This window comes from Notamacropus eugenii, chromosome 4 (assembly GCF_028372415.1).
Source record: "Notamacropus eugenii isolate mMacEug1 chromosome 4, mMacEug1.pri_v2, whole genome shotgun sequence".
Classification (NCBI taxonomy): Eukaryota; Metazoa; Chordata; class Mammalia; order Diprotodontia; family Macropodidae; genus Notamacropus; species Notamacropus eugenii.
Genome location: NC_092875.1, coordinates 453,949,489 through 453,965,829, shown reverse-complemented (window position 1 = coordinate 453,965,829; position 16,341 = coordinate 453,949,489).

Genomic DNA, 16,341 nt, shown 5'->3' with positions numbered 1-16,341 from the left:
ACTTAGATTGTCAGATTTATTCGGATACAGTTGGGCAAAATAAATCCTAATTATTGCTTTAATTTCCTTTTCATTGGTGGTGAATTCCCCCCTTTCATTTTTCATTCTGGCAATTTGGTTTTCTTCTATTTTTTAATCAAATTAACCAAAAGTTTATCTATTTTATTGTTTTTTTTTTCTTATAAAACCAGCTCTTAGTTTTATTTGTTAGTCCAGTAGTTTTCTTTCTTTCAATTTTATTAATCTCTGCTTTGGTTTTCAGAGTTTCTAATTTGGCTTATAATTTGGGATTTTTAATTTGTTCTTTTTTTAGCTTTTTTAGTTGCATGCCTAATTCACTGATCTCTTTCTCTATTTTATTCATTTAAGCATTTAGAGATATAAAATTTCCCCAAAGACTTCTTTGGCTACATCTCGTAAATTTTGGTATTTTGTCTCGTTATTGTTGTTCTCTTTGATGAAATTGTTTCTATAATTTGTTGTTTGGCTCACTCATTCTTTAGGATTAGATTATTTAGTTTCCAATTAAGTGTTCATGTATCTTTTCATTGCCCTTTATTACACACAATTTTTCCTGCATCATGATTTGAAAAGGATGCATTTAATATTTCTGCCTTTCTGCATTGGATTGAGGTTTTTATGCCCTAGTACATGGTCACTTTTTGTGTTGGTACCATGTACCACTGAGAAAAAGGTATATTCCTTTCTATCCCCATACAATTTTCTCTAGAGATTTATCATATCCAGCTTTTCTGAAATTCAATTTACCTCTTCAACTACTTGTTTATTTTGTGGTTCGATTTATCTAGGTGTGAGAGGTAGAGGTTGAGGTCCCCCCACTGGTATGGTTTTGCTCTCTGTTTCTTCCTGTAATTTACTTAATTTCTCCTCTAAGAATTTGGATGCCATACCACTTGGTGAATATATGTTTATAGTATTGATATTACTTCATTGTCTTTGGTACTTTTTAGCCAGATGCAGTATCCTTTCTTATCTCTTTTAATTAGATCCATTTTAGCATTTGCTTTGTCTGTGTTCAGGATTGCTATGCCTTCTTCCTTTTTTTTTTTTCTTACCTCAGCTAAAGTGAAATACATTCTTCTCCAGCCTTTTACACTGTGTGTATCTTTCTGTTTCAGATATGTTTTTTGCAAACAACATATTTTAGAATTCTGGTTTTTATCTGCTCTGCTATCCACTCCATTTTACTAGAGAGTTCATCCCATTCATATTCACAGTTATGATTACTAACTGTATTTTCCTTTATCCTATTATTCCATTTATATTTTTCTTTTTCCTTTTACCGTGTTCTTCCTCACCAGTGTTTTGCTTCTGACCACCAACTCCCTCAATCTGCCTTTCCTTCTATTAGCCCCCCTCCCTTTCCTTTCCCTTTTCCCCTCATACTTCCATATAAGGTATGGTAAGTTTCTATACCCAACTGAGAGGGTATATTATTCCCTCTTTGAACCAAATCCAATGAGAGTAAGTTTCAAACAGTGGTCACCCCTTTCCTTTTTTCCCTTTTCTGTAATAGGTCTTTTATGCCTCTTGATGTGATGTAATTTATCCTGTTCTGCCTTCCCCTTTCCTTTTCTCCCATTACAATCCTTTCCCTCCCTTTTTTTTGTGTCATCACATCAAAGTCAACTTGTATCCATACTCTCTGCCTGTGTATGCTTCTAACTGCCCTAATAGAGATATAGTACTCAAGAGTTATAAAGTATCATCTTCCCATGTAGGGATGTAAACATCTTAACCTTATTACATAACGTGTTTGTTTTTTCCTGTTTACCTTTTCATGCTTCTCTTGAATCTTTTATTTGAAGATCAGATTTTCTGTTCAGCTCTGATATTTTCATCAGGAAAATTTGAAAGTCCTTTATTTCACTGAATGTTCGTCTTTTCCTCTGAAAGATTATATTCAGTTTTGCTGGTTAGTTGGTTCTTGGTTGTAATCCAAGCTCCTTTCCCTTCTGGAATATCGTATTCTAAGCTCTGTGATCTTTTAATATAGAAGCAGCTAAATCCTGTGTAATCCTGACTGTGGCTCCTTGAAAATTGAATTGTTTCTTTCCAGATGATTTTCTCCTTGACCTGATAGTTCTGGAATTTGGCTGCAATATTCCTTGTAATTTTCATTTTGGAATTTCTTTCAGGAAGTGATTCATGGATTCTTTCAATGACTATTTTACTGTCTGGTTCTAGGATATCAGGGTAGTTTTCTTTGGTAGTTTCTTGAAAGGTGCTTCCAGCCCCCCCCCCCCCTTTTTTTTGATCATGACTTTGAAGTAGTCCATTAATTCTTAAATTATCTCTCCTCTGTCTGTTTTCCAGATCAACTGTTTTTCCAATGAATTATTTTACATTTTCTAATTTTTTTTATTATTTTGATTTTTTTGACTGACTCTTCATGTCTCATAGAGTCTTTAGCTTCTACTTGACCAATTCTAATTTTTAAGGAATTATTTTCTTCAGTTAGCTTTTGTATCTTCTTTATCATTGGGCAATTCTACTTTTTAAGGAATTGTTTTCTTCAGTGATTTTTTTTTTTTGCATTTAGTCAATTGTATTTTTTCAGAAATTGTTTTTTTCCCTAAATTTTTGTCCTTTCTTTTCTCAGCTATCAATTCTCTTTTATATAACTTTCATTTCTTTTCCCATTTTTCTTCTGCTACTCTTAGTTGATTTTTTAAAATCCTTTTTAAGCTCTTCCAAAACTTTTTCATCTTGAGACAATTCATCTTCCCTTTTGAGGTTTCTCATGTAGGTATTTTGATATTATTGTCCTTTTCTAAGTTTGTACTTTGATCTTCCCTGTCATCATAGTATCTTTCTATGGTCAGGGCTCCTTTCTGTTTTTTTTAAATTCTTTTTTAATATGTTTTGTGATTTTTAAAATTGAGCTGTGCTTCTGTGACATAGGGGACACTGTCCCAAGCCTTATGTGCTTGGGGCTAGGGCCTTGGTGAGTGGTTTTCTGCACTGGGACCTTGGATGCTGGCAATTTGCCCAAAGTGCTGGGGTGGTATGGACTAGTCCTGCCTGTTGTGCCAGGTGTTCTGCACTGGGGTTGGAGGCCTCACAACTGACCTGCTGTGCCATTAGGAGGCCAAACCAGGACCTAGGGGCCTTAATTGCTGATCTGTGCTGCAGCTAAGAGTTTCCCATTGGTTTTCCCAGATACCTGGACAGTGCTGGGCTGCATTCCCCTTTTGCCAAGTGAGACAGACCTTTCCTGAAGTCCTTCTAAATTATCTTAAGCTGAAAAATTGTTTCATTCTCTCTTTTTGTAGATTCTGTGGCTCCAGAATCTGTTTAAAGGATTGATTTAATGTTTCCAAAGGAAACTGGGGAAAGCTCAGGCTACTTTCTGGTTTTCCTCTAACATTTTGGCTCTGCCTCCATAATAGTGACTCTTTACATCAATAGTTAGTATCCTTGAGTTTTTTTAATTTTTCTTATTCTAAACTTAAGAAATAAAATAATCATTTCCATAACATAGTAAAATAGAAAAAAAAAGATGATTGCACACAAAACTGCAGATCTATTACGTAAAACTTTCTATTCCTTTTAAATAATAAAATTATAAATAAATATAAATAATTTGTTATGAATTATATTTCGTTACAATTTAAATTCTAAATATAATATATTTAATACAAATTTTAAACAAGAAAATAAAGAATGAAATAATGTAATGAATGAAATTAACATGTTACTTTTTTTCTCTCCTCCCAGTCCTCCTGCCACCAGGGATGACTACTATTAGATATAAATATGTGTGTGTATGTGTGTATGTATGTATGTATGTATATTAAAACAGTTCTATACGTACTTCTATTGATTAGTTCTTTTTCTGGGTGCAGATAATGTCTTCCTTCATGGCCCTTTGTAGTAAATTTGTTTATTTATAATAGTCAAAATAAGAACACTCAAAGTTGTTCTGAAAACAATATTGTTCTTCCTGTATATACTGTTCTCTTGATTCTCATTTTGCTCTTCAGTATTTCATGGATGTTCATCCATTGTTTTCTAAGATAATAGAGCTTATCATTTCTTATATCACAGCAATGTTCCATCACAGTCATATTTGTTAATGATGTTAATGGATGAATGTGATTAGCCATTCCCCAACCCACAATTTCCAGTTCTTTGCCACTACAGAGTGGGTATAAATATTTTAGAATATATATATATACATATATATACAATATATTTTATGCATATAACAGGTATTACATATATATATATATTTCATGCCATCCCAATTAAATTACCAAAAAATTATTTTGCTGAGAAAAATAATAACCAAATTCATTTGGAAGGACAAAAGGACAAGAATATCAAAGGAACTAATGAAAAAATGTAAAGGAAGGATCATAAACTATATTATGAGGCAAAAACCATCTAGAATTGGCTAAGAAATAGAAAGGTAGAACAGTAGAGCAATGTAGACATACAATTTACAGCAGCAAATGATCATTGTGGCCTTGGGTTCAACAAGTATAAAGACTTAAGATTTTATGATAAGAATTCATTATTTGGTAAAAAAAAAAAAAATGGGGTAAGCTGGAAAGTAGTCTGACAGAAATTGGACGTAGATAAGTATCTTACACAATTTACCAAGATAAGGTCAAAATAGCTGCATGACATAGATATTCTTGAGTTTATTAAATGATTGTACTCCTGTGTTTGATCGACTCTGGTCCTAATATGTTCTACTAATCAATTTTTCTATTTTAAATTCAGTACCAGAAGATTTTGGTGGTTATGGTTTTATAGTATAATTTTAGATATACTTCTAGTTTTTCCTTACCCTTTTTAAAATTTTTCTCTTGATATTTACTTTTGTGTGCCTTCAGATAAATTGTATTGTTATTACTATCATCATTAATATTATTATTATTTAGTTTTATGAAGTAACTCTTTTGTTTGATATGGCACTGAATCTGTAAATTACTTCAGACAGTATTCTCAGTAATATATTTGCATATCCTAACCATGAACAATTATCTTTCCAATTCTTTTAAGTTTGCCCCTTATTTCCTTAAAGTGTGTTTCTAATTATATTCACATAGTTTTTGCATGTATAGCTAAAATCCCACTTCCTACAAGAAGCTCTTCCCAATCCCTCTTGATTCTAGTGCCCTCCCTCCATTAAGTATTTCATGTTTATCCTGCACATAGCATGTTTACACATATTTGTGGTTACCCTTATTCAGTTATGAGCTCTTTTGAAGGTGTTTACTGTCTTTTGCCTTTTATATTCATGGCACTTATCACAGTGACTGACTCATAGTAAGCACTTGATAAATGTTTATTGTCTGACTGATAGGTAGAATCTCAAGTATTCTATATATTATGTAGTTATTTTGACAGGAATTTCTCTACCTTTTCTTGCTGGATTTTCTTGGCTATATATAGAAAAATATGATTTTTATAGATTAATTTCATATACTGCTGTTTTACTGAAGTTATTGTTTGGTTAATTTTATTTGAAACTTCATGTTTCTCTAGGTAAACTAAAGTATCTGCAAAAAGCAATAATGCTTTTGTCTCTTTCCTGCGTTTATTCCCTGATTTTCTTTGTCTAAATGTTATTGCTAGCATTTCTAGAACTATATAAAAAAATAGTGGTGATGATGGTTATCCTTGCTTTATCCCGGATCTTATTGGAAAAGTTCTTGGTTTTAGATTGCTACCATTTACCATGTTAAGAAATAGTACATTTATTACCATGCTTATTTATTATTAACATAGAGATTTTTTTTCAAAGTCTTTTTCTGGATCTGTTGATGTAATTATGACTTTTAAAATTTTTGTTATTAATGTGAATATAAATTTCTTAATATTGAACCATCACTGCATTTCTTGTATAGATGCAATTAACAATATATAAAAGAATCTTTTACATTTGTTGAAGCTTCTTTAATAATATTTTGTTCAAAAGTTTTGCACTGATATCACTTGAGATATTGGTTTACTTTGATTGCTTTAACTCTCCCTGAATTATACAAAAGTTTCATATTTAACTCAGTAATGGAATTTGGTATAATCTCTTCTTTCCTTCCTTTTACAAAAAAAATTATGTAATATTAGAATTAATTGTTCTTTGAGGGTTTGATAGAATTCACTTGTAAAAGAATCAATTCCTTGGCTTATTTTTTCCTCTGGAAATTTCTTACTACTTGTTCAGTTTCTTTTTCTGAGATGTTTTTTTATTTCTTGTTTTGTTAACCTTATCTTATTTTTTGGAAAATATCCATTTCATTTGGTTATCAATTTTATTGGCATCTAAATGAGCAAAATCCTTTCTGATAATCTCCATTTTCTCTTCATTTGCTGAGAATTTTCCCTTTTCATTTATGAAAGTGACAATTTGGTTTTCCTCCCTTTTTTCAGATTAAATAACTCCTAGTTTTATTTGTCAATTCAGTTTGGTTTTTATCTTACAATGGCATTTTTTTATTATTAGAATTTCATTTTTCTATTTAGTTTTGTGTGTAGGGGTTTTGATTTGTTGCTTTTTTAGCTTTTTTTTTTTCGGTTGTGAAACTGAATTCTTCGATGTGTTCTTTCTCTATTTTGGATGAAAGAATTTCATCATAAAAATTTTCCTGCAGAACTGCTTTGACTGTATGCCAAATACTTTAGTAAGTTTTCTCATTGTTGTCATTTTCTCTAATGAAATTATCTATTTTTTTTCTCTGATTTATTCTTTGACCCACCAATTCTTTAAGATTAAATTATTTAGTTTTTGTTTAAATTTGAATCTTTTCTTCAAATACCCTTTATTGATTATAATTTTATTGCATTGAGGTGAGAAAAAGTGTATTTAATATTTCAGCTTTTCAGTATAGCATATGGTCAGTTTTGTAAAGATGCCATAAATAACTGAAAAACATAACTTTTTCTCTTCTCATTCATTAATTTCTAGAAGCCTACCAATATATTACTTTTCTGAAATTTCTAAAATTTTCTAAAATTTTTAGGATTCAGGTTCTTAACTCTTTTTTGGTTTATCTTTTCACTAAATTTTATAGCTTTGAAAGGAATACATTGTAGGATCCAGCTATTATTGTTTTGGTATCTATTTCTCCCTGTAATTTTATCTTTTTCCTTTCATACTTCGATGCTTGTTATTTTGTGTATATATATGAAATATTGGCATTATTTCCTTAATTCTGGTACCTCTATGCACAATGTCATTTCTTTTCTCATCCCTTTCCCTCAACTGTATGTTTTATAATTGCTTCATCTGAGATTATGATTGCCACCCTTGCTTTTTAAAATTCACCTGAAGCATAATGATTCGTCCTCTAACCCATCATTTTCATTCTGTGTGAATCTTTACGTTTTGTCTGTTTCTTGTAAACATACATTTATGGATGTTTCCAATCATCTCCTACATTCCTTTGTTTTGGGGTATGTTCATCCCATTCACATTCATATTATGATTAGAAGTGTTTCCTTTCATCATGTTCTTCTTACATTGTTTTCTCTATCTTCCCTCATCTGTTTTTTTGCAAAGAAGAAGGAGCTGGATAAAGAGATGAAACCTGAGAAAAACTAGTAATTTGTAAGTGAAATGTTTTTTTCTCTCTTTCCTACCCCGCTATACTCACAATCAAGACCCTGTTCTCTGTTTCTTTGCAATCTCTTTTTTTATAATCTACTTTTTGAGGCTGAGGTTTATTTTGCTTGTAATTATTCTCTTTCCTTGCCTAAACTCCATAAACTCCATATCTCCCCATTCCCTGTTCTTGCTTGTTTCCTTGTTGAATTCAATGTATTGCTAAACCCAAACTCTTTGTATTTATGTTCAGTCTACCTACGAAATAAGACTGAGGACCATAAGCTGCTCACTCCCCCACTGTATCTTCCATGATTGTATATGCTTTTTCTTATGTATTCCAATTACATGAAATAGTAAGTTCCTTCCCCATTCTTCCTTATTTCTTTCTCAGTGTATTCCTTTTCCTTCCCTTTTATTTCTTCTCCTAAAACCAACAAACCAAAATAAAAATCACATATAGTGATTTAATTCTTAATACCTACTGTGCCCTTTGAAGACAGTGGGATTCTTGAATGGGCACTTATTTCTTTTCTCTCATTAGGTTTTCTTTCAAAAACTGACATGTAGATTCTGTTTTTACTTTACCCTCTGTTTTTAATATATCTGGGAACTTTTACAATTTCATAAAATATAGTATCCAGGTTTTTTGATTAGCCATAGTTTTCAGTGAGTTTGATGATTCCCAAAATATTTCTTTGTTTTCCTGGTCAGTTGTTTTTAATAGTAGATACTTTACCTTTTCTTTTATAGTATTTTGGTTTTGTTCTAATAACCTTTGTCGTCTTATAAAGTCATTTAGTTCTGATTATTCCTTTCAATTTTTCAGGGAGACCATTATTTAGATAAGGGTTTCCACTTTCTTTTTAAAGTTGCTTATTCTTCTTCCAAAATTTTCCTTCTAGGCTCTTATTTCAATTCTAATTATGTTAGATTCTATTACTTTATTTCTTCCTCTTATAGTTCTTGTGACCAGACCAATTTTTTTTCTCTCTGCAGTTTTCTTTGTACTTGTTAAGCTCTCCTTTGTGTCCAGGATTACTGATTGGTTTTCTTTCAGCAAAGTATTTCTTCACTGTATTCAGTATTTTCTTCTATTTATTCATATCTTTCCTGGAATTTCTCCTTTACAGTACTTTCTGGTTTCAGATCAATTTATCAGAGCTTGTGTTACCTTTCCTAGTGTAAACTCCTTCCCCTCCATTAGATTCTGTGTTTTGTGAATTCCTGGATGGATGAAACAGCTAACTTCTGTTCTATGGCAGGTATACGTATGGGAGAGTAGTCATATTGCCGTCTTCGCCGGAAGTGGCCTATCTTTTGATCTTAGTCCACCCTAAAGATATGTCCTAGGTACACAGCTGGCTTGTATTTGTTGCTTCCAACTCTGTCCTTCATATTCACTTTGATTTTCCTGTAAGAAGTATTATCTCTAGTAAGCTGATGACTATCCTTGCTGCTTATGCACTGTTAGATGTGTAACCACAGGACTTTGCCAATCCCTTAGTCACTTGGGTCAGTCAAGCGTCATTCATTTGTTCCATAGATATGCTCCTTTGATTATTTTTCTTTGAAGTGACCCTTATATCTGTGATATAAGATTGGATATCTTTCATCTGTTCTATTGAAGGGTATTGAGGATCTTAACATAGCTACCTTGAGTACTCTAAACTATACCGAAATGGCAGCTTACTATCTTTAAGCCCTGTAACACCATAACTCAAGAAATGTTGCATTTTTCAAGAACTGGCTGAGATCAAAAGTTCTGTAAGAGAAATCTTCAAAAAGCTTACAGTTCTTCAGATGATTTCTAATTTTCCTATCTTTGAAAAGAAAAATTTCCAAGAAGCTTCACTGGTCACATAATGAATGCAAGAGATATCATGGACAGCCTTATGTTCTAATCCTAATAACCTAGTAATGTTATGAAATCTAGCAAAAGGCCCCACACATATTTGATAGACCCCCTATGTAGGACTTATGGGAAGATATAGGTAAGAGTGCATGAGAAGGCTTGGATGGATTGCTTTCTGCACCACTGGAGGGAGTACCTGCAGAACCTTAGATTCATTAAAACATCGAAAAAAATGTTATGTTCAGCTGCACTTAAAACATTTTTATTACAACTTAATAACTGTTACCAAAACCTAACAGTCAAAAAAATAGACAGAACAGGCCAAATATTATTCCATAGCCTTTAATGGGGCAGAATCAGATTAGCAAACAACAAACAAGCAAAAAAGATGCTTTTGGTACATTACCTTTTAGACTTGCCCAAAGTTCTACCACCTTTAGCTTTAAAATTCAGTAACAGTTTTAAATGGATTTGTATTTTATTAATCCCAACTGCTGCTACATACATTTGAAAAATAATGTGCATGAGACATTTATTCAATTTATAGAAGGTATGTGTGCCTGTTTTAAAATGTTTTATTTATGTTCTTTTCAAAAAATGTTTCTGGCATTTCCCAATAACACTCCTTAATCCCTGCAAGAGAACTCTCCCTTGTAACAAAGGAGTACAGCTAAACAAACAAACGGACATATTGGCCTATCTTACAATATAGGCTGCATTTTGCTGAAAAGAAGGTAGCTCTTTTTATCATTATCAGTCTTCTGAATTTAGTCTGTCACTGTACTGATCAGAGTACTAATGCCTTTCATTGTTGTTTTTCTTTTCATTATGGTGGTAATTGTGTAAATTGTTCTCCTGCTTCTGTTTATTTTGATATCAAGCCATATAAATCTTCCAAAATTTCCCTATATTCTTCAATGCTTATCATTTCTTATGGCATAGTATACAATATATTATGTGTGTATTTTATGATATTAGTATCCTACAGTTTGCTCAGACGTTCACCAATTGATGGACATTCATTTTATTTCCAGTACTATGTTACAACACAAAGTGCCACTTAGAAATATTTTTGAATAAATGGGACTTTTTCTTTGGTCTTTGATTTCCTTCAGTTATATGCCAAATAGAGATATTGTTGTATCAAATAATATATAAAATTTAGTGATTTTTCTAGTTATAATTCTAAATTGATTTCCAGAATGGTTGGACCATTTCATAGCTCTACCAACAATACCTTAATGTGTTTTTTCCCCCCTCAGCCTTGCTAATATAAACCATTTTCATTTTGGTTAACTTTCACAGTATAATGAGTATGAGGTAAAACCTCAGGGTTGTTGTAATGTTTATTTCCTTATTAGTGACTTGGAGGTTTTGTTCATGTGCTGATTCTCTCAATCAATTTGTATTTTATTTTTGAAAACTGCTTATTCATATCTTTTGACCACTTAGCTATTAGAAAAATGACTTTTCCCCCTAGTATATTTGTTTTATCAATTCCATTTGTCTCTAGAATATAATATTTTTATCCCAGATATTTGCTGTAAAGATTTTTTTTTCAAGCAACAAGCATTTATTAAGCACTTACTATATTCCAGGCACTTTGTAAGATCTGGGGATACAAATAACAAACAAAATAATGGTCTCTGTCCTCAGTGAACTTACATTCCAGTGGAGGAAGCCAACACACAAAAGGGAGATGAAAAACAAGGTGCAAGGTCAAATGCGGAAGGGACCCAAATGAAGGCATGGTGTCAGTCATGAAGTTTGGAAAGTCAGAAGAACCAGGAGGGAAATGGTGGTTGGTTGGCCTGGGCCCTCCAAAATGGTGGCCCTAGGAAGAGCTCACTCATAGGATAAGGGAGTCAACATGGTAGAGGCATGTTCTAGGAAGCAAAGTCTTCAGGTCAAGAGGATTGCTTTAGGATGAGGAGGTCTGAAGCACTTAAAGATGATCCAGAGTGAGGTGATGATTGCTAGGGAGCAGAGTGGATAAAGAGCATTGGAGTTAGGAAAGAATCAAGAAGACCCGAGTTTCAATCTGTCCCCAGATATTTACTAACTATGTGGCAAGTCACTTAACTCTTCTGTTGAGTTCTTCTCAGTCTTCTCAAATGTAGAACGGGGATAATAGTAGCATATACCTCACAGGCTTATTGTGAGGAAGAAAGGAGATAATGTGTAAAGTGCTTAGCCAGTGCTTGGCACACAGTAGGCAATGCTAAATACATGTTCCCTTCTCTCCCTTTCCTTCATGGAAGAAAGTCAGTAGCAGAACCAGGAGAGAATTATTGAACTCAATGGTTTTTCTTCTTAACTTAGCCACATTGATTTTGTTTTGCAAAAGCTCTTAAACTTTATGTAATCCAAACTATTTTGCCTTCCATAACCACTCTATCTCTTGCTGTCCTCCAGCCATCCTTGTAAAAGGTACTTTGTTACCTCCCTAATTTTTTTTTTTTAATGATGCTCTTTTATGTTAGGGCAAGAATCTATTTGGATCTTATTTTGTTACATATAGTGTTAGATATTGGTCTAAAACTGCCTCAGTTTTCCCAGCATTTTTTATCTGTTTTTATAGGTCATTATGGTATTCGTCATGTAGTGTACAATCTTGTATGTTGATAAATCAGTCAATTAATCAACAGATATTTATTAGGCCAGGAATTGTGCAAGATTCTTGGGATAAAAATACAAGGAATAAACAGTTCCTACTCACTAAGGGCTCACATTCAAATGAGAGAGAATTTCAAATATAGGTATATATAGAATAAATATAAAGGTAATCAATATGAAGTCATTAAATATGAACTAATTTAGAAAGGAGAGAACTGTGGAGTGTGGGGATTAGGAAACACTCCTCATAGAAGGTTGGGCTTTAGCTGCATCTTAAAGGAAGAGGAAGATTCTATAAGATGAGTGCTTTTGGGTGAGGAACAAGAGAAATCCAGTTTGGCTATATTATAGAGTATAGGAAGAGAGACTAATATACAACGAAGATGAAAAGTTTTGCTCATGTTCATAAGGAAACTGAATATGTTGGCTAGGTATCATCTCTAAGCTGAAAGTCCCAATTGTAAGCCTGGGATTTTCTCTTATATCTCACTCTAACCTGATGGACCTCTATTCTGTTTTCCAAGCCTCATTCTCCATGGTTTATCTGAATTCACAATGGGGAAGCGATGGCAGCTAGCAATAGTGCCTCCTTCTTTGTCATCACATTTTATTATTTGTACCCTGTTGCTATAGTATGTCACTTTCAGCCCTCCTTATCTCTAACTTCCCCAACATAGTAGCATGGCATCATCTATAGAGCTCTAGACTTGAGTTCAGGGAGGTCAGGGTGTGCTTAAATCAAGGTGTGCCGTTAAACAACTGGGTGCCTTTGGTGGAAACAAGGAGACATGACACTCTTAAGTTTAATCTGCATTACTAACATTTTTTTCATCACTTTCTTAAATCTAGAGTCTAGGTCTAGACAGAGCAATAAGTCAACCCCTTTCTTTTTAGGCTTTTGCTAATTTCTGAAGTGTAAATGCTCACATTGTTAATAATTGTTGATAGCCAGTCTGTTTGAGGTCACTGTAGTATAGCCTTGGATTAAATATTTTAGATATTTCTTTACTAGATGTGTGACCCCATACAAGTCACTTAAATTCTCGTGTCTTGAATACCTCATTAGTAAAATGACGGAGTTGGACTTGATGGCATCAAAGGCCCTTTCTCCTCTAAATCAATGATCCTATCATTCTAAGTTTTAGGTTAATGAAAAGTGCCTCTTGTTTATCCTGCTCTCAGTAGTGGCAGATCAGGGTGATTAAGGAGGTATAGTATGGCATTATCAGTATGGATGAAGCCAGTGAAAATTGTGCTAGAAGTCAATTTTGCTTCTAAAATGAGTTGTAAGTCTATGTTTTATAGCCTTGAAATAGAATCATAGACTTTGAGTTGAAAGGATCTTAGATCTGAAGCTGGAAAGCACTTCAAATGCTATCTGGTCCAATCTCCTTATTCTATAGATGAGAAAATGGAGGCCCAGAAAAGTAAAAAGACTTGTCCAAGATCACACGAGTAGTAACTGATAAAACCAGAATTCAATTCCTGGTCCCTGACTCCAATTCTAGTATTCTTTCCACTGCATAGATACTTTTCAGATATTTTCTGAGATAAAAAAGTTTTAAAAAGTTAAATAAAACACAAACAATAGAATTCCTTGCACCTTAAAACCTGACAAAAAACTGTACCTCCAGCTACTGACATATATTTCTGATTTTTGAACATTTTATTAGGCACAGCTTTGCAAAGTTTTCAAAAATGATTAGTCCTGTCCCTTGGCCCTGGCCAAACCCTGTTTGGAATGTCAAATTTGCATTGGTTCCACCAATATATTCCCACTAATCATGCTGCCTTTTGCTTCCCACATCTGTAGTCTGTGAGAATACAGGAGGTTTCTCTGTAACACATACACTGAATTTTCTTTTCAAAAATAGATTACTATTAAAAGCAAAAAGGAAATAGAATGGAGAGATGGGGCATATTAGATTTCATTTTTGTCCTATCCTCTGATATGATCTCATTGAATCCAATCTGATTTTAGTTCCAGGGCTATTAGTTATGTCCGGGAGGGCTTGAAAACATATGAAAGCAGAGTAGTCTGGGAATCAGGCAGGTTTTATTTACCATGAGTGGTATAAGAATAAATGCATGAAGACTTCTTCCTCTTCAGTTTTTGCTTTGTGTTGTTTTCTTAGGAGGTAATCTCCTTGAAAGCAAAAGCAATTAGTATTATGTGAAATACATCTGAACTGTGAACCTGTGATTACCTATGGGAAAATACAGAGCAATTAAAAGATATCTCTGTACCACAACGATGAATATGCTGGCGTAGTTCTAAATCTTAAAATATAACAGATTCTCCATACAGAAGGCAGAAGAAAAAGATTTATTCAGACACCACAAAGTCAAATCCATCATAGTAACCAAGAAGTCTATACGCATTATCAGGCCTTCCCACAAACGAACGCCCTGAAGAAAAATGCCCTTCTCTCGCTCACAGCCAGCTGTCTGCTTTCTCTGTCCTTCCCAACTCTGACTAGTTTGACCAATTTCCTCTCAGCTCTGCTCCAGCTCTGCCTCTTCCTGTTCCACCTGTTCAACAAGCTCCTCCCACCACAGACTCATGTGACTCAGACTTCCAGGTGACCCAAGCAGGTCACATGGGCCTATTAATGAACAGGAAAGATCTTCCCATTTAAATTACCATTACATTTCCCATTTAAATTACCATTGCAAGCTCTAAAGCCAATTTAAGAGAAATCAATACCTTCACTACCCCTGCTGTCCAATATATGTTATATATACTGTAAATGCTTAATAATATTTTGTTTAAATCAAATGGAAAAAATACATGTAGGTCATCAATATGATAGAAATCTAACAGACATTTGTAAAACTTTATTATTAATAAATTGGATTTTTTCTGACTGAAATGATGAAATAGTCTCACTGCCATTTGGAACAGCTTTCTCTAAAGACGTAGTGACAAATCACACCATTGTCCAATTTTCTTGATTTTATTGTAATTTAGAGGATAACCATAATAAAATAGAACTCACTGATAAGCTTACATTTTAAGAGGGCAGCACTATACCTTCAACTTTTAAGGATACATTCTTCCTTCCTCTTGGCTTGTTTATGGGAAATGCTTGTGTTCAAACAAGATACATCAATTTTTTAAAACAGGAAAATGTAAGATATACTAAAGTTCAGGCTGATGACAATTGCTAAGGACAATAAAAAGGACTCTAAAATGAGCCATGCTGGGGAGAAGAGGAAAATCAAAGAAGGCATAGGATGGATGCACAGGGTGAAGAGAATGAAAAACTATTAAACTTTTGTCTTGTTTTTGTTAGCTCCCTTTAGAATAATGATTTTTAGATGGAGAAGGATAGAATGAAAATGCTTGTTAGAGAGATGAAGCCCCCAAAAGGAGATGGCAAAAGAACACTCCTCTGCCCTCTGGTTGAATGACTAGACTCAAAGAGTAGTGATTAATGGACCTATTTTAGCCTGGAGGGAGTGTAGTAGACTCTAGTGGATTACCTAGAGGACCTCTCCTTGTTCTATTCTGTCCAATGTATTTAATAATGATTTAGGTAAAGATATAAATGATGTGCTTATTAAATTTGTGAATGACACAAAGTTGGCAGAACGAGTTAAAATGTTTGACAGAAGAATTAAGATCACCCCCAAATCTTGACAGGCAGAAGAATGGGCCAACTCTAATATGAAATTTAACAGATAAATTTAAGTTTCTGTAGTTGGATTCAAAAATCAAATCCCAAGTACAGGATAAGGGAGAAGAAAAAAGCTAAAAATGATTTTTTATTATATTAGGTGATCTCTGATATCTAGGTGAGGGAGGTGATAGCCCACACCTGGAATATTGTGTTTACTTCTAGGTACCATGTTTTAGAAAGGACATTGACAAACTAAAGGATTTCCAGAGGAGGATGACTAGGATGTTGAAGGGTTTTGAGATCATTTTATATGATGGAACTGAGAACTTCTAGCTTTGAGAGGAGAGGAAGATATATTCCTTTTCTATTGGTAGAAGAGGGATTAGACTTTTATTTGAGCTCAGAGTGAACAACTGGTAACAATGAATGGAAATTACAGAGGAAGATTTTGGTTTGATAGAACAAAACAGTTCCCAACAATTGGTGTTGTCTTTATGGTCTGGTAACCTTATAGGGTAGTGAGTTACTCATCGCTGAAGGTCTTCAAACAAAGCCTGGTTTACTCCTTGTCAGAGATGTTGTAGAAGTTTAGTTATAGGTTGAACTTGAAATCTTTAACTCAGAGATACTATCATTCTGTGAAATGTCCTCAACATTTATTTTCAACTACT